The 24,007-nt window shown below is 35.2% G+C and overlaps 1 long non-coding RNA gene across 1 annotated transcript; it reads left to right on the top strand.

Moving 5' to 3' along the window:
* The first annotated feature begins 1,722 nt into the window (after nucleotides 1–1,722).
* On the top strand, nucleotides 1,723–22,458 carry LOC110475178 (uncharacterized). The gene is made up of 4 exons (XR_002466217.2): nucleotides 1,723–1,931; nucleotides 6,589–6,735; nucleotides 18,124–18,321; nucleotides 22,041–22,458. It is a non-coding gene; the product is annotated as an uncharacterized LOC110475178 (long non-coding RNA).
* The last annotated feature ends 1,549 nt before the right edge of the window (nucleotides 22,459–24,007 follow it).

Raw genomic sequence — 24,007 nt, 5'->3', positions numbered from 1 at the left:
TTGGAACCTGTCAATCTCTCACGCACTGATCATATTCTAGAAATGTGGAGTTATACTAATAACTAATAACTAATTAATAACTAATAACTAATTTACTAATACCCTGGTGCTGTAATGAGCCGAGGAGAAAGGAATTTTGTGGTCTTTTGGTGTCCCTGTGGAATCTTTGAATAGATTTTAGCTCTCCTAGAGTACAGATGGAGGGATCCACCTCTGTTAGTTGAAGATCTACACATATTAGTGAGGTGATATACATCAGAGCTATAAAATCACCTATTACTTTATTTTCATAACAGCAATAATAAAAGGTCTTGCCATAATGATTGTAAGAAACAATCCTTGAGTTGACAGATTTCATGCGGGGTATTGGGTATTTAAATTAAGATAATGCTCAGAAAACACTTTGAAAAATGATATTATAAAAAAGTAGAGTGTACTTGTCTCTTCAGTTAACATATTTCACATATTTCTGCTGTCTTGTTCTCATTAATCAGAGTAAAATATGTCAAAAATTAATCAATTTATGAAGTCGTTCTAGAAGTATGTACTTGTACATTTCCTTCCTTTTATTATTTTTAAACAGGGATTTATTTAAAGGAATGATTGACAAGGTTAATGACATGAGGGGAATATTTTTATAAGGGTATTTGATTGGATTTTTTGATATTTCCACTATTGATTATCATATTTTCACCAGTTCCTGCAAAGTTTTCTAGTATACTTTAGTTTTCTGGAAGTATTTCAGAAACTAGGAGACAACTCATTAGATCTGACACTTAAATATTTCAAACAGCAAATTTTTCTTTTGGACTGGTTTATAAACTGGATTTTTGGATAGTCATTAGAATTTATCATCAAAGCATCTATTACCAATTCATCAGTGAAATTTGGGTGACCTTTTGTTACACAGCCAAAGTTATTAAAGTGCAGCTTGCAGCTTGCTGTGTATGACTGTGTAACACTAAAACCAAATTCAGTTTTTAGGGCTTTTGTCCATGAGAAGAACAGTAAAAACAAAGCCATATGGGCTTTCCTAAATGAAGACATTTAGTGTATTTTATGTTGTATACTATCTAGTCTAGCAGGTGATGTTGTAAGGAGGGGCAGATTTGAAGAGTCAGCACTCTGTGTTTTGATCTCTCAGTGTTGCCAAACACAGACACAATTCCTTGGACACAATTCTTGTCACCAAAACCAGATTTCTGTGCCAATGACAGCAAGCTTATAATACCCTCAATACAGTACCAGTAGGCTGAGTTAGGGGTGATTAAATCTGGTAATCTGTGGAACCTAAAAAGAGACATAAATGCTCGGTATAAGGATTCATGTGCATACACAATACATAAATGTCAGCTCATTTTTAAAGGGGAATAACATACTTTGAATTTATTCACATGGGCTTCCTAGTTAGAAATGTACTTTCAGGCATTGCATCTTTCATGGTGAAAAATAACTACAACAGCAAACTTATCTCATTATTAGATCTTCCATAGGTATTTTGGTCCTGTGTACTGCAAAAACAAAAGACAGCGAAATTTCTTTGAAGAGCCTAGAAAGGACCAACAGTGTTACAGAAAAAAAAAAGTTCTTCAGATGAAAGTGAAGCATTGCAATGCCTTGTTTCCACAGAGCTGGCCACATGCAAATATTGAATCAGAGGTTGAGCTAATTAAATGTACAAAGTCCTTGCACTTTGTGAAGAGCTCCAAACTGGGAGGCTAAAATAAGAGATGTCATACTAATATTTGAATGTGAAAACAAACATGTGCAACAGTCTGAATAAGTAAATAATTTACCTGGAAACTGCAGAGACAAGACACATACATGACAATATCCTTGTCTCTTGTCATTGTAAAAGTCAAAATGTATATATATTTATTTTAACATCTTTATACAAAGAAGGGGAAAAGAGGAAACCTGACTTTCATCTGGTAAGTACTGAACCAAAGTGATCTATAGAGATGTTGTGTCTTTAGACTTATTGTCTTATTATTATTGATTTCAAAAATAATATTGCTATTAATATGGACAATGATAATAATGGATAATCAGAAGCAGGTGAGAACAGCAGGTGATCTGGGAGATGGCTTTAGAAATCCCAGATGCTGGGCCCTGAAAGATTATACTGAGATTCAGCTGCAGGAAGGGAAGGCAATTTCCAGCTATGCTATCCAGATGGACACCAGAATTAGAATTTTGTTTTATGAACCAGCTCTGCATTTTCATGGAAAATCAGCTAGAAATGGTTTAAAAGATGTGTAAAAGACTTGAGATGGTAGCTCAGTTTATTTGAAGATATCCCATAAAGTGGGTTTTGACAACAGCTAGTCCCAGAGTTTTCTGTTTACTGCAAAGTTGTATTTTGTAGGCTGTAAGGACTCAAAGATTTAAGGAGAGGCAGAGGAGCTTGTCTGGTTATCAAAGTCTGGCAAATAGTGAAGAAAAAAATCCCGTGGGACACAAGTAAGGGCAAGAGATTTTTCCAGTTTGGATTTTCATCACATGATCTTTGCATTCTTGAAGGTCTTTAGAGAAGTTTTGTGAATTAGGTCTGGAGAGAGTCCAAGCAGCTCCACTGGTACTGTTCAGTAAAAATACAACCATGGTGAAACAAAGAGATTTTAACTAAGATTTGTGTTGAAAGGTGCTTTTGGAAGATGTGAGGCACAGTTCTTTGTGCAAAATCTTGCAGAACAAAACTTCATAAGGCTGAAAACCTCTGTGTTAGTGCAGTCATAGTCAAAGATATACACAAACTTCATTTTTGAAGAAGAAAAAAATCCAACATTCCTGATAGGTGCATGTGTGGGAAAATAGTGTGGAGAAAAATGAAGTTTAATGTAAATAGGATTGTTTTAAAGCAGCATTTAAGAATATGATGGAATTGCTTAAATATTATTTTTCATATATATAGACCATAAATACTTTTAGGAAAATACCTTCTAAAAAGTACCTTTTTTATGCCTAAACACAATTTTGTTCAAAGGCAGAAGACTGAAAAAAATTTGTGTAAGAACAAATATGACTTTTACTGATACTTGTGATACTTCTGATACTCAAAAATGAAGTTATCTTTTAAGATTCACTGCCTGGGTCATTTTAGAGTAAGTAATGGAAAATATTTGATTTATGGCCATAGTTGTTAATTTACAGGATATCTTTTGTTTCATTATATAAAATGAAGGGATACAAATTATACTTCTCCTAGTGCAGATCATTCATAATGCATGTTACATCACAAGTTTTATCTCACCTAGAACTATACCCAAACACTTTTTAAAATTCTATTTTCAATAGTTCTGCAGCAAATCATCCACGGTATTTTATTTATTTATGCCTTCCCTCAAATAGTCCTTGCTTCAGTATCTTTCATTTTTAAATGAAATAAAATTTTACTGGGCCATGTCTGGGAGACGCTTGTGTCTAATAATTTCATTAGCTTTTCCCTGATGAATTTTGTAGACTTCACTTCTTCCACTGAGATGGGCTTCTATGGATCAATTAAGTGCAGTCATTCCCTAAGTGGAAAATCAAATTAAATGCAAGACAGGAAAATAGAATGGTTAAACACTTAAGCACTTTGCTGTGAGATTGGAGTGGGTTTGTAAGGAGAGCAGTCATCTTTAGAAGATGTTACTGTCCAATTTTGCTTTCCTTTCTTGTTTGTGTAATCTGACACCCAAAATACTGACAGCTGTTGATGCTTTAACAGTTGCTGCTGTGAATAGAACTGACTTGTTGATTGTACTGGGGGAAAAGGTTTTCCTCCTCCCAAAAAGGAGTACCTGAAGTGTTACACTGAAACCTGGGAAAGGCAGTCCTGTCTTCTGGCAGTCACCCAGGAAAGCACTTAGGGAAACAGGAATTCCTGTTTTGTTTTCCTGTCCTCTGTAAATAACAGACCAAACCCAACCTGTGCCTCATGGTGCTGCTTTGCACATGGAGTCCTGAAAACAATTTCTGTGCATTCAGTGAAACAAACCAAAACTCTCAATTATATTCAAATTATATATATTGTCTTATTTATATTCACAGAGAAACCAACTGAGTATAATCTCATCTTATCTATATAATAGAATTTTTGAAATATATTTTTTTAGTGCTATGAAGACATTTCCCAATTAAATAAGCAGCTGTTAAATACCTAGGACATGTTCTGATATTATGCCACAGCATATTTGAAAGTCCACATTTATAAATGCCTAAAGAGAGAGAAATAAACTTTACAGTGTTTCCCTGTCTTTACTAACTGTCTTTACACCAAGCACTCTCAATTGGAAAATATGTCAAATCCTTCATAAAAAGTTTTTGACCCCTACAGAGGATTTTTCTTAGTCTCTTTTTTGTACATAAATTAAGTTTGGAGCTGTGAGTGTGGGTAAAGCCTTAGGGCTCGTTGGACTGCAGCTGAGATACCTAAGGCTCTATGTCAAGGCACAGAGATTCTCAGATATTATCCACTGATTAGAAAGTAATGTTTTAATTTGAGGCTTGGAGTCCAACTGCTCTTTTATTTAGTTTGACATCCTCCTTGTTTGCCTTTCTGGCATCAGGCCACAGACATTATTGAAGCTTCTCTCTCTTAGTAAAAATAAATCTAGAAAGCCTCATATTGTTTAAGAATGCAGGTTTGCCATTAAAGGTGGTGCAATTGATGCCATTTGGATGATAGAATTCAGATATCATTGGATATCACTGGAGAAATTGTCGCACATTCACAAAAGAAAAATTCAATGTTCTCTCTAGATTTCTCTGCATTACCCATTTTTAGAGCATAAAATGAATAATGCTTTTCTATTAGGAGAAATCAGTGAGTTATCATTTATGAAAGCAATTCACCTGCAGTGTGGAAATTGAGAACTGTTTGTTTGCTTATCAGGTGTAAAAGTTTTTACACCTTTTTAATATCTAGGTGTATATTACCTAAATGGGAGATGGGTCTGTTTTAACTTACATAGACATCCAGAATATTGGACTTTTATCACAAGTTTACTCAAAGTTAGGAGTTATGAATAGTTTGGAAACAACATCTGAAAAGCTGCTATTCCAAACAGGAGAGAGGCACAGACACTGAAGTAGAGCTCCTCCTGAAGGTACTGTGTGCTCTCTGAGATTCTTTAGGGGTCTGTTCCAAATATTTGAGGTTCTCAATTAGTTTAAAAAAATACTCAAAGTAGACTCATAGTGTCATTTAATTAATAATTTCATATCAAAATATCCTGTAGTGGTTATATTCTAAATGCTGAAGGCAGAAATGTTCCATGTTTCTGAAGAATATTTCCACTTAGCAGTGAATAGTTACTCAAAATTAAGCAGACAAGAAGACTGAATAATGCATAAGATCTGTGACACAAGCAGAAACATAATTCCTTTTTCCAGGACCACACTCTAATGCTTTATCCATAAGATTATCTTTTGCTATCAAGAACATTTATCTAAAAATGGAATAGAAGAACTAGAAAAGATAGAAGGGAAATCAAAGGAGTTATGGAATGGTTTCTGTATGAAGAATAATTTTATAGACAAGGACCCTTCAGAACGAAAGAGAGAGCACTGAAGGGAGAATATGACATAAGACAGTAAAATCAAGATTGCAAGAAAGGAAATGAAGAATGTCTCATAAAAAAGGAGGGAGTGATTGTTAACTGGAACAAAGTAGATGCTTATTCACATCATGGGCAGATAAAGAGTGAATCACATTTGCATAGGATGTTGTGGCATTAGACTGGTTCTAAAATGATCACAAACATTGATGAGATAAAAAGCAAGCAAGAGCTATTAAATATAACTAATTTAAGCACAATGGCATTAATAAAGATCCGTTGTTGATATTTAACATTTATTCTGACTCAGAAAATCCATAAAACATAGCAAAATAGAAGCTGCCAGAGAATCCAGCAGAATTTGAGTACTCTGACTCTGAATGCTTCTCCAGGCACCCTCTGCTGGTCACCCTGAAATGATGGGCTACTGAGAAAGACATAACTTTGGAACTCACTTTTACTAGGAATGATTGTGTAGGGTGCTGCTGGCACATTAAACAAGGTATTAGAATGAGAAAATCAAATGTTTATATCTCAATGTTTAAAATTAGCAGTGATACTTCATGGGTACATGAGCATCATCTGTGTGGATTATTATTCAAATCTCTGTTGTCTAAAAATTATTTAATTTTTATTATTTTAAAGAAAACTATCCATAGAATTATATCAGCAGCAGAAATATATCAGTTCTACCAGGAAGTATTTTTTTTATTGCTCCTTCCAGATAAGGTAGAGAACTTTGCTTTGTGGCATTGATCATGTTTTCTGTTTTACTTCTGCCTGAGAACTTTGTTGGAATGATAAGACTTTGCTCTTTAAATTACTTAAAGCTTGCAGTCTGGCAGGTTTTGCCTATCTGTTCTTTCCTGAAGCAGGTTTCAAGGGAATAAAGCTGCACATAAAATGAACAAGATGTACCTTATCAGTGGTCCTGAAACAAATGGGATAACATTCTGTAAAAGCTTATCTATATATATGAAATAAAACTGGCCACCAATAAGAGGGATTTTGAGCTGTAATATTGGTATCTATTGTATGATTCCAGGTAGTCCTGAATCCTGTCTTGGAGAATGACCAATGTAGGCTGCCTTGGGACCAGAGCAAAGAAAGAGCAGGGACACAGTGATATGTCCCAGCATGGTCTCCCAGTCTCCATTTTGCTGCTCAGGGACTGTCTGACCCAGGGATGGCTGTAAGTAATGTATAATTAATAATTCATTGTGGTCTTCCACTTTTCGTGAACTTGTTCTCTTTTCCCTTGGCGTTGTGTAGCTTTTTAGCAGCCACCACATTGTCTCCCCTCTTGTCCCTTTCCTCACCATTCACCCCTTTCAAAAATATGACAACCGTGCTCAACATAGAGTACAAAACAAAATGTGAACATGTGCACCAAATACTTCTAATATGACTAGCTGTAATGTTTATGTTGAAAAACAGAATATTTCAGGACAACGGTGATAAACTTTGCTGTCAAATTTTGCATTCCATCATGACTTTTCACATGTATCCTCTGAAATTATTAATCTAATAAACAGTGCTTATTTTTACATTGTTTGTTTTGTTGAAAAGGATCTCGGGTGAAGGCACAATATTGAAGAAGTTTGTGCTTGGTGACATTGGGTGCCTACTAAGCTCTTAAAATGCTGAAAAGAGAAGAACAATTGAAAAACAATCCAACCAGCCTCCTTCCCCCAATTATGTTTCTCTCCTTTCTCTGGGAAATCGTGTGGTTTCATGAAGAGGACCAAGACAAACACCTAAAATGAAGTGCTGCATAGATCACTTTCAGATGTAGTTTGAGACATTATCAAAGCCCATCACTAAAATATCATTCAGCCCATCAAAATGTTTCTTTGACAGAAACAGGACTTTTTCCAGAAAGATTTTAGAGCTGACATATTGCCAGCTAATGTTTTAATCTGAGGTTTAAAAAAAAACAGGACAAAGATGAGCGAGAAATTCTTGGATAAAGCAGACTCGTTACCTGGTAGGTTTAATTTAATGGTTGTACTTCAAATACCATTTGCAATATTCTAGGACTATGAAATGCATGTTTGATCAGAAAATTTGTACTAATACTTCTATGTACTTTTTGTGTGTAAAGGATTTTAAATATGCTAACACTGGATTTTTCTTGTTAGATAACTACTGATTTTTCTTACGCCCAAATAGGATGGCCAAATTCTAGCTTACTCTTAAAAAAAAAAATTGACAAAGGACAGAATTTTAGGTAATATTGAGCACCTATAGCCTTTTTACACAAGCATTATTATGTCTAAAAGTATTAAACTTCTAGTCTTTCTACTGTAGAAAAATAGTAAATAGTTCCCACTGCCATTTTGAGTGGCAACCCATACCTGGGTTCCAAACAAGTTTTATTTAAAAATATTTTAAACCACAGTGACAGCAAGTGTCTTCTTTATCCTCATGCATTCCAAAGATGCAGCTTAGCAATTGAGTTTTTTAGGTAGATGAGAAGGGAGAATATTTCACTTCTAGCCATGATTTGCACCTCAGCATTGCAGATCTCCAAGATTTTACGTAAACCTAAGTATGTATATGTATGAGAATAAAAAGCAGAAGAAAATGAAATACAGCAGGAAATATAGATGTAGTTTTTCACCCCAATTAGCTTCATTTTTTATTTCTTGAATAAAAAACACCTGTCTTTGAGGTTTAAGAAATTAGTGATTTTCTAACTTTTCATAAAGGTTAACCCAAAAGTTTGAAGGCTTTGCTGCATCTCTCCTGACAGAGTCCTACATTTCTTCCAGTTTCTAATCTCAAATTTAGAAAATAACTATGCAAAAATAAATTGTCCTTTTATTTCCTTCTTAGGTTGATTGCAAAAGTTTGTGATTTAAAAGTGATAAGCAGTTCAGTCTGGAAAAATTAAGATTTCTAAAATCTCATCCTCACTTGGACTTTCTTTATAAATTTCTGTATTTCTATAGTATAAAAGGGAGGAATATTTATACATATGCATATAATCTTTCTCCAGTACCAATGCATGCTAACATTAATGCTTGAGAACTACTTTTATCTCTTGTCTCTTTGGGTAATTGCTGCTTTTTTGCAGATTCTAGGAGACAATCTGTTGTGGATTTCACATATAATAAAGTTATTTCAAATGATACCAGTTCAGTGGTTAAAAAAATTGAGTTATTTTTGAGGTAAAAGTAAGAAACAGGACTCAAAGGATGAGGATGCTCCAGCCTGGGACCTGGAGGACATCCTCACCCAGTTCTGTGTGGCATGGGAAGTGGGTTTCCTGGCAAAAGCAGGGAATTGAAGCAATTCTAAAACTGCTATTGTATAATCTCTTTTTCTCCTTCAATACAAAATCTTTTTCTCTCTTTAAATATTTCTAAAGTAATTTGTTTGAAAAACAAAACCAATGGAAAATAAAAACAATAGAAAACAATAGAATATAAATCCATAGTAACTTTGTGAGTTGATCAACAATAGGGAAACATATTGACTTTCAAATATTTAGATATTCCTCCATTTCTTCCAGTGAAAAAAAATGTCAGCAAAGGCATCAGTCAGGATTAGAAGAAATGTTCAGAAACATCTGAAATTAATTTTATTCAAAATGGTTAGGAGAAAAATGCTTCTTTATGTTACAACATATCTTCTATAAGATAATCTTAGCAGGAGATATGATGAAATTCCTTGTGGGTCTTATTTTACTTAGGGCTAGAAAGGTAAGAAATGTACAGTAGAGAAGAGTTTTTCAGTGTCAGGATGCAGACCAAAGGTCTTATAGCCTTGTGATTCTACATAATGTTCTTCAGAAAAATTACTTCCCTCTGCTCTTTTTTTATCTAATCCAAAATAGATGACACCAACAAAGCAGTGTTCTGTGCCCTAAACTTTGTGTTCTTGCCACCTACACAGGTAGGCATATTTTATTTTCAGTTGCCTTCATTTTACTTCCTAGAGATTCACTCAGGAGACACTGTTAATGTTGACGAGGAGCCTGGTGTCACCGAGCTCGTGCTGCTAAAGCCAGAAGAGAGACAGGCTGTTCTGAGGCCTGATTGAAGATTAAATACATCTCACATCTAGACTGGGAGGTTTTGACTTTGAAACCAGGAGAAGGTGCAGTGACTCAATGTGAATCAGAGATGAGGCACTCATGGCTGCCTTCCAGCATTAATGAGCATTAATCTAGGATGCTCTTACATATACATTTGCTTATTTCTAATGAAAATAAGGTTCTTTAAAAAATTGCAGTTGCAGAAATAATATTTGGAGCAAGTCGGTTTTAGAGTTATTCACATTATAAGGACATCATCTCATCTTTTACTTGTCAAAATCCAACTGGCATCCAAAGTGAAGAATTGATTTAATTTGTTTGAAAAGTTGGAAGTGTAAGAGGTAGAGATTGCAGTAAAACATCCAGTGAAAGCTAGCACTGGTGCAGTGTTGTTTTATTTTCATCGTTGCCTTATTATATTCACAATATATTTTGTCTTTATGAATCAAAAACTAGAGATAAAGACTCCTAATTGTTGTTGCTATGAGATAGAAAAAAAAAAAAATCATCTGTTTTGTATTGCTGGCTACAGATGATTCGGTGGATACCAAGCTTTGAGGGCAGGGTATCAGATAAAACACCAGAAAGAAAAAAAATTCTCCTTTACTGACAATCAGCTTACACACACAGTGCTAGGTGATATCAGAGTGACAATTCTGCACGCCAGGTGCTGAATGAAGAGACAGGACCAACCAGCCATTTCCACTTCGGACTCAATCGAAAGACCACCCAGTGGATGCTGTCAGATACAGTCAGGTTTTGTAGATTGATATGCAATTCCTTGCTATTTCAAAGAATAAGCAATTTGAGCAAAAGTTCCTCCTGTTACTAGTTATCTTTCAGGATTCAATTTTCCCTGAGAGAACTTTTTCAACACTTTTCTGCGTTGCTCATCATTCCTCAGAGCAAACGAAGCCATACACACAGACTTGTTTTATTGCTGTTTTTGCTGCGCCCAGCAGAACTCTATGTGACATTCCTTCATTTGACTTGAATTCTACATGAAAACAGTTTCTTGGGATAGCAAGGTATTTATGTATGTAATATTCCTCCTTTACTAGTGTCTAACTAATTGGGACAACCTTGGAAGTAGCTGTCAAATTTCTTCATTTGCATTCGTTTATTTCCCTCAGATCACAATCCCACCTCCTTCCTTGCTGCTGTGACAAGTCCATTACTGGGTCCCACCCAGCCTTTTGGCGTCAGCCAGGCATCCCACGCTTCCTCTGCACTCAAGGGAACATCTCCTGGGCCAGCCTAAGCCTTTGTGGAACAGTCTTACTGATGCCTCAAGTTTTAGCTTTCATATTTTCAGATTCTGTACTGTATTGGTGTGTGACTCTGAACTTCACATAAAGTGTTAGCAAGTTCTCCTCACTGTTTAGTCAGACAATCCTTTTCCAGCCTGAGAACCAAGAACACTGCTGCAGCTTCAGGCCCAAAAAGTGTAAACAACAGTGAAATGAGGAGAGCAATCTGGGAGGATGGGACTTCATAATATAAAGCTCTGATAAAACAATTAATCCCAATATGTAAAACTTATAAAAGTGTGACAACTTGTGACCAGTTGTTAATCTTGGGTCCATCTTGGGCAGAGCCATGGCCGGGCTCTTGTACTGCCCAAGGTGTGTCCTTTGAAGGCCATTTAATATTTATTCCTTTAACTCTCTCTAGCCTCTGTTCTAGGTAGCCTCCCAAGGCTTTATACAGAATTCTAAACAGGTCCCAAAGTCTGTATGAATACTCATATGCACCGTATCTCTATTCCTGGAATGATCCAGAAAGGCATTTATATATTCTGAGTAAATTCATTCCAGTTAACACAGCTGAAGGGTTGAAGTTTCTTTGTGGTTTGATTTGTTTCATCCAAGGGTTCATCAGCTGGTAAAAGGACAAAGCTGAACATGATATGAAAATGCTAAATGACTACTTCCAAATGTGGGGTACTTATGTGTAAGCATTTTATTTTAGGATTGTGCAGTGTAATTTTAAATTATTATTTTATTCAAAACCTAAAATTTGAATTGCATTATTTTACAGCTGTGTCAACCTAAATCTTTAATAATAGATTGAATGAAAGGATGAAAATCTTTCTTTTTTTGTCTACTCACTATGTACTATTTGAATAATATGTTCTTTTAAAGAAGAGAGTTTGTATTTCACAACTTAATTTGAACATTTCATTTTTTTTCAAACACTAATTTAATTTGATAGGTGTTTTTTCATAAAAAGTAAAAAAATAAAAAAAGGTGGGGAGGGGGAAGCAAATCAATTCCCATGTCAAAACACCATTTTTTTATGATGTATTACTTCTCAGCACCTCACTTTTCTACAGATTTCCTGCAGGGGTTTCCAATATTCACCTATGCAAGGAAAAACATACTGTAATTTTTCTTGCTTAATTTCCCTGTAGGTCCCCTCAAACCCTGTAGATCCCTTTTTGCAGGGATAATCAGTTTTCAGTGGCCTCTCCTGTGCTTATTAATGCAATAATTTTAATGAAGATGTTGAGTGCCTTGAATAAGGAGATGGGCACATAAGGAAAATGTGTTCTGTCCACACTACCTAAACCAACTATAGCACCACGGTCTAACACACAGCATAATGTAGTATTTGTAGTATGGCAGATAATGCAAAGAAATGTAGAAAGGCCATCAAAATTAGAAATAACTTCATTTGCACCAGTATGAGGCTGAGAGTTGAATATGGAATAACATCCACTTGATAGGGGTGTTCTGAATGGTGGGCTTTGAAAAAGAATTAGAATTTCCATAAATAGAGGATCTTTATCTCCAGGAAAATAAGGATTCTTTGAAATACTTGCCTTGAAAATACAAAGAAAAGCTGTGATGATGATGATCAGAAATTTGTAAATCCTTATGTGAGAGGTCTTTCCCATGGATCTGAGGGAGGGCTTCTTTTAATTTGTATTATTTGTAATAAGATTGTCAAAATGAGAAGCTTGACTTAGAGCTCATTCATCTAAATTTTACCTGTCTAGAAATTTAACCAAGTGAAAATGAAATAGTTTCTGTTTTGTTTTTTTTTTATAATCTCATTTATTTTGTTACATGTTTCAACAGAGAAATATATCCTGTGATTAAGATTAAAAAAAAACCAACTCATAATTAGGCACCTGCACAAGTTTTGCAAATCTTGAACTCTTGCTAGATTCCATCCACTTTGGAGACATGGGTAAAATTAATTTTATTTTGTTGTAAATTCACTCAATTTCAGTACAAAATAATGCAACTTTGAAAAAGGAATAGGTGATGCATAGGAGAAACAAGTATAACAGACCTGTCTGGAATATAGAATTTAGCCCCCAGCCATCTGTCTTTTGCTTACACCTAATTTTAAATACTGCTGTTAAATGAAAAACCAGTTATGAATGGATAAGTAGAAATTGCAGAAGTGGGCCTTGTAATTAGATAGAATCTGATTTATTTTGAAGCTTCTTAAAGAGAATATAAATTGCACAAAAGTAACTTTAAAAAATGCTTCCTTTCACTAATTTTGTTGATTTTTTTTTGTTTGGTTAGTTGAGTTTAGAGTCTTCTTGTTTGTTTTGGTTTTTTTTTGGATCATCAGTGTCTGCATCCTGATTTAAGTTTCTTCAGTGTAAATCCTCATGAGATGTTAACTTAAACTGCAATACTATAGACTTCGTTATTGTTATTCTCACTATAATCTGTGGAATCATTCTACATGGAGCTGCAATCAAATTCTTGTTCCTTATAATTTAGCTTAACCAGAGAACAAAACTTCTGTTTATGTGAGAAAGTCTTTAAAGTGTTAGAAATAGTGATACTTAGATATTAAGAAGAATTTTATTTGACTTTTTTGTTTGAATTCGATTCCTTTCTCATCTAATATGGAATTATTATTATTATTATTATTATTAGTAGTAGTAGTAGTAGTAGTAGTAGTAGTAGTAGTATTTAACATGTAGTTCTATGGGGAAAAATTCTAGTTTTGCTTTTTTTTAAATCTGTTATCTACTTTAGATGTAATTAATCTATTTAACAAAATCATTTTTGACATATGTCTGGATTTTGATTTTAGCTTAAGAGCTGGAGAATTCAGATCTTCAAAAAGTCTTTGAAATTATATATTTGATAATATTAGTCACATTTTTAAAATGTGTAATATTAGAGATTTGCATATATTAACATTAGCTTATATTAACATTACTCTTCCTTAGATATTAACTTTTAATGTATGAGAAACAATTCCTTATATTACAGAAGTAATAAACAACTTAGATAAAAACTTTATCAAATTGTTGAAAAAATGAGTAATTTATGAGACCCACAAAACTAATTTTAGGGGTTTTGCATCTTAAAATTTTTCTCCACTCTAGGTTTAACACTGCAAGGCAAAATAACTTCACTGGTCAAAGCTAGAATAACGTAAATTAATAAAACAAACTATTTATGTGAAAGAGACAGTTATTAATAAATGAATGATTCCTGGAAGGAATTCAGCTTTCAGCCCTCCCTGAGATAAATGAATTTAATAAGGTAAGAAATGTTGTAGGTCAGCAGCATTAGAAATCAGCTGTTTCTGAAAGAAGAAAAGCTTATGAGTCCTGAAGGCAGAAAACATAATTTGTTTGTAACAAAGAAAAAAAAACAAACAAAGAAATTTAGTGGTCAAATTTCTCGACTGGGGAAGAAGCTTGAACTTGATCTCGGCAGGAGTGAGAGTTTGTGAGGGGTTACAGTGTGTTTGCAGTTTGTGGTCATTAATTCAGTTCCTGTGACCACAGCTGGTGTCTCAGAGTTTCCTGACAGCTCTGAGAGCAGGAGGAGAAATCCTGTGCCTGTGTCTGCAGCAGTGCCAGGAGCGTGTCCAGAGACACTGCTCTGCCCTTTGCAATAACATCTCCTCCTTGCTCAGGGAAGATGAAGTCTCCAGAGACATTCCTGAAGTGTTTTAACTTTTTCTCCTCAAACTGATTAATGCTAACTAAAATCTTCAAGATTCAAGCCTGATTAGGTTTGCATATCTGGGGAGAGAGTGGTGGAGCTACCACAAGGTGCATCTGAATTCAGATGGATTATGCTTCCAAGTGTCATTTGAGCTTTCTGATGAAATGCTAATACAAGCACATTTTTCAGATTATAGTCTCAAAAATTTAATCATAAATGATTTTTGAAGACTCCATATCTAGCAGGCAGTCAAACCCATTACATATCAAGTTAACCTCTTGAGAAATAGAAAATTATCTTGAAAGCTGTGTAGAAAGCCTCAAGAGCTGTAGTTGTATCAGAACAAATTACCTCCTGAATAAATCTAAAATAAACACTTGAGTTTTCAGTCAACAAACCTGTAAAAAGAGTTTGTGTCAACGTAGTTTTCTGAGATGAGACTACAGTAGATTATTTTGATAAAATAGGTGACAAAAATTCAAATGTTCCAATAAGTCCAAGCCAGAGAGCCATGCTCTCTGTAGATCCAGCCTAAAAAAAGTTGTCAATAAATATTTTTGATTGCATGCCCTCTCCAAATTTGTCTGCTTATTCTGTCTTGAATAATAAACACTTGTAAAAGCATTTCATATAAAAAATAACAGAGGAAAACACTTCATCCCAAACACACACAAAAAAGAGAAACAATTGCCTTCTAAAATGATACACTGAGTTTCAAGATTTGCCTATTTCAGTCTACAACTCCAACTTTTCACATCACACACAAGTGCTGTCAGTGGAAGGTTAATTTGAAATTTTCAATCTTTTCAAGCTCATTTTAAAGCAATCTTGAGTTATATTGATAATCTCTTGTGATTCTTCAAAATTCAGTTATCCTAAGTTTGCTGGTTCTCCATTTTTCATTAATCTCTGTTTTCCAATAAGACAGCTGAACAAAAAACATGTTATTTATTAATAATAAATTTTATTAATATGTATTCTGCTAATCCATTATTTGCTGCTATTCAGCTCTATGAAATGCTGTAGATATAATAGCATCCACTATCCATTTTCTAGTTCATTTACTTAGAGACACACACACTCTCCATATTTAGAAGAAAACCCAAACATGCTTTTTACCATTTGTGGCTAAGCACCAGTAGTCCAAATTATTGTTTCATAAATATTTACTGTTGCCGGTATTATGTTTGGCTAGTCACCTTCCTTGACTTGCAAACTTCTCTCACAGTAACAGATATTTCAGATAGTTTTATCACATGCCATCTCCTTTTCTATCACCTATACAGAAGAAAGTGGAAGCTGCTTTTATCATTCAAAATCATGAATGCAGCTACAAGCCAGAGTCATCAGAGACTGCACAGGCTCCAGAAAATATTGTCTTTTTATGGTAGTCAGTTGCCTGTTATTCACAGAAGATTTACTACAGTAAAAGAGAAAGCTCTTCAGGATAACCTTTAAAGTGCTCTTTCCACAAAGGATGACTTGAATTCTGACTAAGTGTTGGAACTCAAAATGTCTCTCAGACATTTTTAGAGGTTCCAGGCCTTGGTCAGAAGCATTCTAGACCCTGGCAGGCGGCTGGAAACAGCTGTGATTTTGAGTTTGAGCCATGGAATGAGTTACCAACTTTGGAGGTGGAACAAGCAATCACAAAGGGTTAGATAATATAGTAAAAGTAGTTACAAAACAGAGGGGAATTTTTTTTAGTATTTTACAGGGGTGTTTTAGTACCTGTACAGGGGGGTTGTTATTTTGTACATGGGAGTCAGAAGTTCTAAGATGGAGGAAAGTGGGCTGATCCTGTTCTTCCTCCTTCTTCTTCCTTACCTCCATGTTCTTAGTGATGTTGGAACTCCAGATTGGTTTAGAGTAGAAAAGCACTTTGTAATATAGGTAGTACGTATTGGGGGAAAACTATGAACATGTAATACGTAATATATCATATAAAAGATAGCCGCAGCCCAGGGCGGGGAGGGTGAAGAAGAAGACAGCAGACAGGGAGGATGTCAGGGTGTGTGTGTGCCTCTGCCCAGGCCACTGACCAAGCAGCTGCAGCTCGAGAAGACAATATTTTAGATAACTCACCATAAACTGCCTTGAGACCGAACAGCAAGAGCCTGTGCAGTTTTTCTTTGGAAGCGTGGGTTGGAGGAGGAATTTTACCACCACATAGGACCCCAGAGCAAGGCTGGGGTTCCCACAACTAAGGCTATTTAAGTTCTCCAGCAGTGGAAAAAACAAGAAGGGAGGTTTGAATCATGGCCCTTTATGCCCATGACACATTCCCTTCCAGATATCACCATTCACACTTCAGTCTGTCAAATGGCACCATGGGGAGCACAGGCTAATGCAGTCATCTCCTGCTAAGGACATAATGTCAAAGATTTTATCCTGTCATGCACCTAAAAGAGAAATGTGTTTAAAGATAACCTCTGGTCACTTACCACAGAGGTGGATTATGAAAGACAAGCACTGAAACACCCTGTGAGACTTCTATTGAATATATTCTTTCCTGCTAAAATAGCTTAAGGCTGGATGGATTGGTTACCAAAATGGAGTTAATGGGAGTTAAAGCAATGTACAGACAAGGTTGTCTTGTTTAAACTGAAAGAATGCCTGGACATTCAGTACAAGTGTGAGGTCTGCAGTTAAATCTCAATAATTTTGAACATTACCCCCAGGAAACATCTGTGTCTATTGTACAAAAAGCAGCTTTGCAATTGAAGGTAAGTTTCAAGAGGAACTATCAAGGGTCTCTTTGCAGCTGCTTTTGTTGGGTTGATATCTACTGCATTTTACACCATGCTCTGGAAAGAGAAAGCCAGCTAAACCACTTCAACAGAAGGTAATGGAGACTCTGGGTCAGACTTTATGTTCTGCTCCAGATAGATTTCCATATTTAAACAAATTAGATTTAAAATTATTTAATCTGTTATCAGGGTTTTTTTTGTAGTTTGTTTGCTTGTTTGTTTGTTTGTTTGTTTTTTGAAGGGGCTCTTGGTTTTGGTGTTGAACCATGAATCCATTCACAATTGAAAAAAAATTAATCTTTAAATATTGTTCTTTTAGCAGGTGAGAATCCATGTTGTGCTGCTCTGTGGATGACTAATAATTGGATAGAGCAACTCTTAGTTGGTCTAAGAAAATCAGGCCTGCTTAATTTGGCATATCTGTGTTTCCATGTGCTGTTATAACTCCTTCTCCATCCCCCTCAGTAACATCTTAAATTTTTTTTCAATTCCAGCAGAGGACACAGGCAAAATATAGTTTTATTCAAGGTTTTGGAAAATAAATATTTGGGCAAGAAAATACACAGTATCAGTGTTGAAGTGTGAAAAATAATAGCAGGGCGTTTTTTGCAATATAAGACTACTTCCCTGGGGAAGAAAGTGTTTCTCAAATGTACCAAGTGCTTTGTAAGTTCTTCCCATAGGTTTGCCCATCAAGGATGCTACTGATGAGACCTAAAAACAATGGAAGCAGACTTCCTTAGCTGTGATGTCTGACAACTGCCTCTTTGCCTCTAGACTCCCAGTGGGAATCAGGTCAATTGAGTAGTGACAAGTTAATTATTGTGTGATATCTGCCTGCTTTATCTTCACAGTTTCAGTTCAATTCCCCAGAGGAGTCATTTACATCATGAGGAGCCTAGCACTCTAGAAGAGCCCATTGCAAACCTGAGGCTTTCACCATAAAGAAATTCCTTTTTGAAAAAGGGATTAAAAACTTTGGCAGAAATGCTGCACTTCAAACCCTCACCCATTTCTGCTAATAGATGCACAACTTCTCTGACCTTCTCCAGGTAATTATTTGCCTTGAAGGCTTCCAGTTCATAGAGAGCTGGCTTCTCTTTTTTCCAAAGGGGAGGGACTGCTTTCATAAGATTCCATCAGGATGACAGAGCAATGCATGAAAACAACCTCTACTCTTTGCTCTGTTTAGATTAGAGAACTTCCACATACCTTCCTTCCCTTTATAAATAGAAAGTTTTGGAAGAATTCTGTTGAGGTTCAACTTATTTTATTACACACACACACAAAAACCAACCCCCTTCCCCCCACACCAATCCCTACTTAGGGTTTTTGAGTTGTTTCAGGAACTAGACAGATTTCAGATAATGCACTAAAGAGCAGAGTTTTGGGAGTGAATTGTAAGACCCCTTAACCAGAGAGACCCCGTTGTGAATACCTGCAAACAGCTGACTCCAGGCAACAGAGTAACCACTTTACCAGGGCAATATGAAAAAAAAAATTGACTTCTAGCTAGTGCAAATCATATATTTCTGATTTAGGTCTAATACAATAGAATGGACTCTGTTTCTTTGAAGTTATTTCCTTGAATGGATCTTTAAAGGATATATTATTAGACTGTCCTAATGCAAAATGATCAGCTGAAACTAATCTCCCTAATGAGGTTCATTTGTTCTTTGACAAAGCAATAAATGTTTTTTCAAGAAAAAACTTAACTAATAGTTGAGCCACAGCTTTATAATTAATTTTTTCTCTGGTGGTAGCAAGTATAGAAACAAACAGTATATTTTTCATTTGTTCCTCTCTTCAGAGCAACTGTTTAGCACAGATATGCTTGATTAATGGATTTAATTTGTTCCCTTCTCCTCTAGTCAGTTTTCATATTACATTGGTTATCAGAGGATGGGACAATAATGTGGCTACTCTCATTGTACTGTATTCCATCAGTGTCAGGGCTGCCTTCTAGCTCCAGGTCTGCATCTTTAACCTTTGCAGTCCTACGGAATCTCTCATCAATCTGTGTTACAGTCACCTTGGGAAGGAAAAGCAGAAGCACTCAGTCAGCACTTACAGGTAGTAAAGTGTGTCATTATTTCTTACAAAATGCTGGCAGCAGTCTACCTTTCATTTCCCACAGAAATATGATTTGTGAGATGAGCAGCCCCATGGTTAAGAGAGGAAAATGTAAATTAATTGTCTGCTTACTACTTGTATGTTTTATTTATATTTATGTGTGTGCGTAAATGTATAAATCATATGGGTTTTTTAACCTCATGGGGTATATCTATATATACACACACTATATTTTGCTGATTTTAAATCTGATTACTGTTATATACTTATATTTTTTATGCCTGGTTCAAGCAACATCATAAAAAATAAGACAGACTTCAAAAACTTCCATTTCACAATGTTAGTTCCCTCCCAGCAGAACAGATACTATCAGAGAGACTTGCTAAGGCTGTTCCAGGTTTCAGTCTAGAAAAGGGATGCATAATTACAAGGGACTATGTTCCTTCAGTTTCTGTTATACTCAAAAGGAGTTTAACAAAATTTTGTGGGAAACATATTGTTTCTGTAAATGGCATGTTACATGCTTATGTAATAAATGAAGTTTAAAAGATCATTAAGAACTACTGAAATAAATAGAGTGCCACTATGGGGATGCATCATACATATTCTTTGAGGATGATGGCATGAAACTGGGAAAAATAATTGTGGTGAATTTGTGGATTTGTGATTTACTTTCCGATTTCGTGATTCAGCAGACTGTATAAATGAGTTATGTATTTCCAGAGATGTCAGATGCATTTAAGTATTGGACAGCAGTACAGATATTTACATGTGTTCTGATTTCAGTAGTGTAGAAATGCTGTAAGAGACCATCTAGGCCACAGAACTTGTACAATGTAAGTAGACAAGAACAATTACACAGTGAAAAAAAAAGAGCTGAGGATGACTTGCCCAAAGTCCCAGAGCAAGCTGATGTCACAGCCAAGTGTGAGCTTGAGATCTGGATCCTGCTCAGACGTGACTGCCTGTGTTGCTTCTATTTAAGAGCCTCCTGTCCATGTTATTTCTGACATATTTCATTTAGGAGGACTTAAAATTCCAAGATGCTCACAAGATATTTTAATACTTGTCATATTAGGAAAAAAAACATCTGTTCTGCAGAGCTTGCCTTAGAAGAACTAGATATATTAAAGCTTCATTTGTCAATGACAATAACAGCCTGGCAAATTGTGAAATATTGGGGCAGGTTTTTTCTCATTCATCAGGATCACACCATTCATTGTGTCTATTTCAAAATGTGAGCATCAATTGATACATTTAGGAATTTAACTTTTCTTTTTTTTTCTTTTGCCTGACCCCATGGAATATGAAACTGTGAAAAGGAAATTAAAAACTACATGATTCATGTTAGCTATTTTCTTACTCTAATAATTTCATTATGATCCTGACATCTAAAGCCAAATGGAAATGAACAAATGAGAAATTAAAAAAAAAAAATAGAATGTTGTCTAACAATAAGATATTTAGGAACAATTTTGAAAATAATATTGACCAGGGTGATAGTTTTGAAAACTGTAATTCTAATCCTTGGTTTGGTTTGTTTAGGGTTTTTTTTATTTTTTATTTTTTTAAATTTATTAGATTTTCTTGTTTTTGTTCTATAAGGTTTTTTTCCTCTTACTCCATTAAAGACTGCTTGGTTTCCCAAGGTAACTTCAGAATGGTCACACATAAATAATTAGTTCTCCTGATTTTGAAAATATCTGAACCAAATTATCTTTGGTCTTATTTAATCAGGATTTTCACTTGTTTCAGTGAGTATACAAGAAACTCCACAAGAAATAAGTAGTCATCTTTTATCTATAGTGTATTATTTTGCTTGGTATAATGTACATTTAAAATGTCTATTGAAAGTCTATTTAAAAGTAGGGTCTATTTAAAAATTCTGCGCAATTAATTTTTACTTTTGAAAAAGATAGTGTACAATCAAGTAAGGCTAGATTTTTTCCCATTATGTAAATTTCTATTTGTGTAAGTTTTCAGGGAAAAACAAAATCTGGAAAAACATTTTAATAGTTGAATCTTGAAATTATAGAAATATTGCAGATAAAAGCATTTTAATAGAGTAGGTATTAAACTACCAGGATTAATTGACTTTTATTACCTTTTATCACTTCTTGCTTTCAAGGTTAGCTTTACAACTAATGTGGTTGACATAGGGGAATTGAAACAAAACTGTGAAAATCAACAGAAAATAGCCAAAAAGCTGATAGCTTTTGTAAGAAGAAATTAATAGACCTTTAAAGCAGACAATGTTGTTTTAAAGATCCCATCCCCTGTCTGTTGATAATTGCTGCTCTCTGTTACAGAACAGAAAAAAAAAAGCAATCAAACACAGAAAGGCAAAAAAAAACCCACAAAACACAGACTTCTCTAATTATGTGTGGCTGGTAATGCTGCCTCACTAGCAGTTTGTAAAATAAGAGCCCTTTTTTTCATTCTTAAAATTTCCTGAGCTGATCTCTGCCTCAGGCTGAACTCTTCCAAGATTACCTGAGCCAAAAGAGCTCAGGGCTTTCTAAGAGCAAGACACAATTACCTTCTACAGAGCCAGAGAGAGGAGCCCAGGTGGGTTCCTGACACAAGGAAATATTTTATATCTCCAGTTAACTCACCTGAGTCTTTCTACAAAAGTACCATAACTCTTTGTAGTTTTTAAATAATCAATGAGTCATAGATGTTTCTTTTATTCCAACAGAATTTCAACACTTTGGAGGCCACCCTACAGGCATGCTCATGAATTCAGTGAATATTTGAATGCAAGTTTTTTACCTGCTTCCTATTTTGAAAGAAAAAAGAACTGACCCACATCCTGAAAAGTCTGTTGTGGATATGGCAAATTGCTGAACTTTTTCTCAGCATGAGACCTGAAAAATGCATTGAAAAAACCATCATTATGTGTGATGGAGACCTGCTCTGCTGGACAAGGCTGAACCTTCCTGGCCATGGCAAGCAGTGAATGAATTCTTTATTCTACTTTGCTTGCATGTTGAACTGGTTTTATCTCAGCCCATGAGTTCTCTCTTTTATTCTGCCCTCCCAATTCTTTCCTCATCTCATTGTGGGTAAGATGCTGTGTGATGTTTAGCTGCCTATCAGGGTTAAACCACAAAAAAAAAAAAAAAAAAAAAAAAAAAAAAATCACGTTGAGTCCTACACTACAATAAAAATACTTTTATGAGTAAATGCCTTTGGCTCCTGTATGTAAAAATGGAGAATAACACAGCAATTAAACTGTAATTCACCTCTTTTCCTAGCTGTGCAATAAATAAGTTTGCCTCGAAACCTGCAAGTTCCAAACTAAGGAATGCTTTATAAGATTATCTTGGGGATGTTTTTCCTCGTGTAGCACGGTGTGTGTATGTGCCCCTGAGCACACCACTAAGTATCTCTTCCAAGTCTGTCATTAACGTGAGCACTAACAAGCTTGGAGATGACCCAGTTGAAGGTCAGGTGCTTCATTAAACCCACTTGTCAGCCACTGGAGGTTTTCCAGTGATGGTGAGCTATGACAAAAACAACCAAATTTACATTGCACTCTACACAATTAACTCCAGGAAATTAGAGGCAATTTAGGGGGATAGCTGAGGAACTAGCCAAGGGAAATTATGTACATCTGTACTAAGCCAAAGTGCCTCAATGCCCTGGCAATTAAAATATAGAAGGGACCATTGTGTCCAGCAGTTTGAGCCCGTAGTCCTTAGTCAAAAAACAGGACAGCATTTCTCAGAAGAGACAATGGAAATCAGAAAACCTCCTGCCATCATCACTAACATATTTCCAATCACTAAAGAGTAATTCTCACTTGGAAAGACTGTGAATGGTGCATTTTGATGCAATCTATTCCTGCTGTGTGTCCCATATAACCAGTAACCCTAACGGTGAAGCAAATACTGCATTTCTTCTATTTTCTACTTAAATACTCTGATCTGGAATGTTGACAGAGGTGGTCACAATCCTGAAGGCAATAATTCCCTTTTAATGTTCTGTTGCAAAATCCAAGAACAAAAAGAATGAAGTGGATATTGTTAATTTGAAGAAGGCAAGGTAAAATTCAGTTTGGATGGAGGGTCAGTTGCTTGTTATACTTGCATTTGGAAGAGGCAAGGCAATTTCCTGGATGCTTATCTTAAATTTTTTCCATGTTTTTAAAAGAAAATTAACCATTTTCCTGCCACAAGAAGTGCTGTGAATTTTATTTAAAGGGAAGAGTGCATTTTTTCAACTTACATAATTTTTTTTTGCTATCACCTACTTGTAGTACCACAAATACACATAACACTCAAACCCAGAATGCAGACCAGGATGCCAATGAAAAAAAAAAACAGAGAAAGTTTGATACAGTAAAATTGGGAAATTTGTGTATTTATTTGGTGTAATATTTTTTAATAATTTCATTATCTGAAAACTGGTGCAAATTAAATATGCATTAAGACAATCTAAACCTTCCTGAACTTTTTTGCAATACCTGAGAATAGCAAGGCACTACTAAATGAGCAAGATTAATCTAATGAATACTGTTGTAAGACTTAAATACTGTTCTCTTCTGTACCAAAATTTTCTTTGGGAAAAAAAAAATATCAGTTAACGTTTCTTTACTTCTCCAGATACCAAGAACACAATTTTCTGACTTTAATATTACGTGTCAGCAATGGAGATTGAGAG

Source organism: Lonchura striata, chromosome 2 (genome assembly GCF_046129695.1).
Source record: "Lonchura striata isolate bLonStr1 chromosome 2, bLonStr1.mat, whole genome shotgun sequence".
NCBI classification, from domain to species: Eukaryota; Metazoa; Chordata; class Aves; order Passeriformes; family Estrildidae; genus Lonchura; species Lonchura striata.
This window is presented reverse-complemented; position numbering and strand designations above follow the sequence as displayed.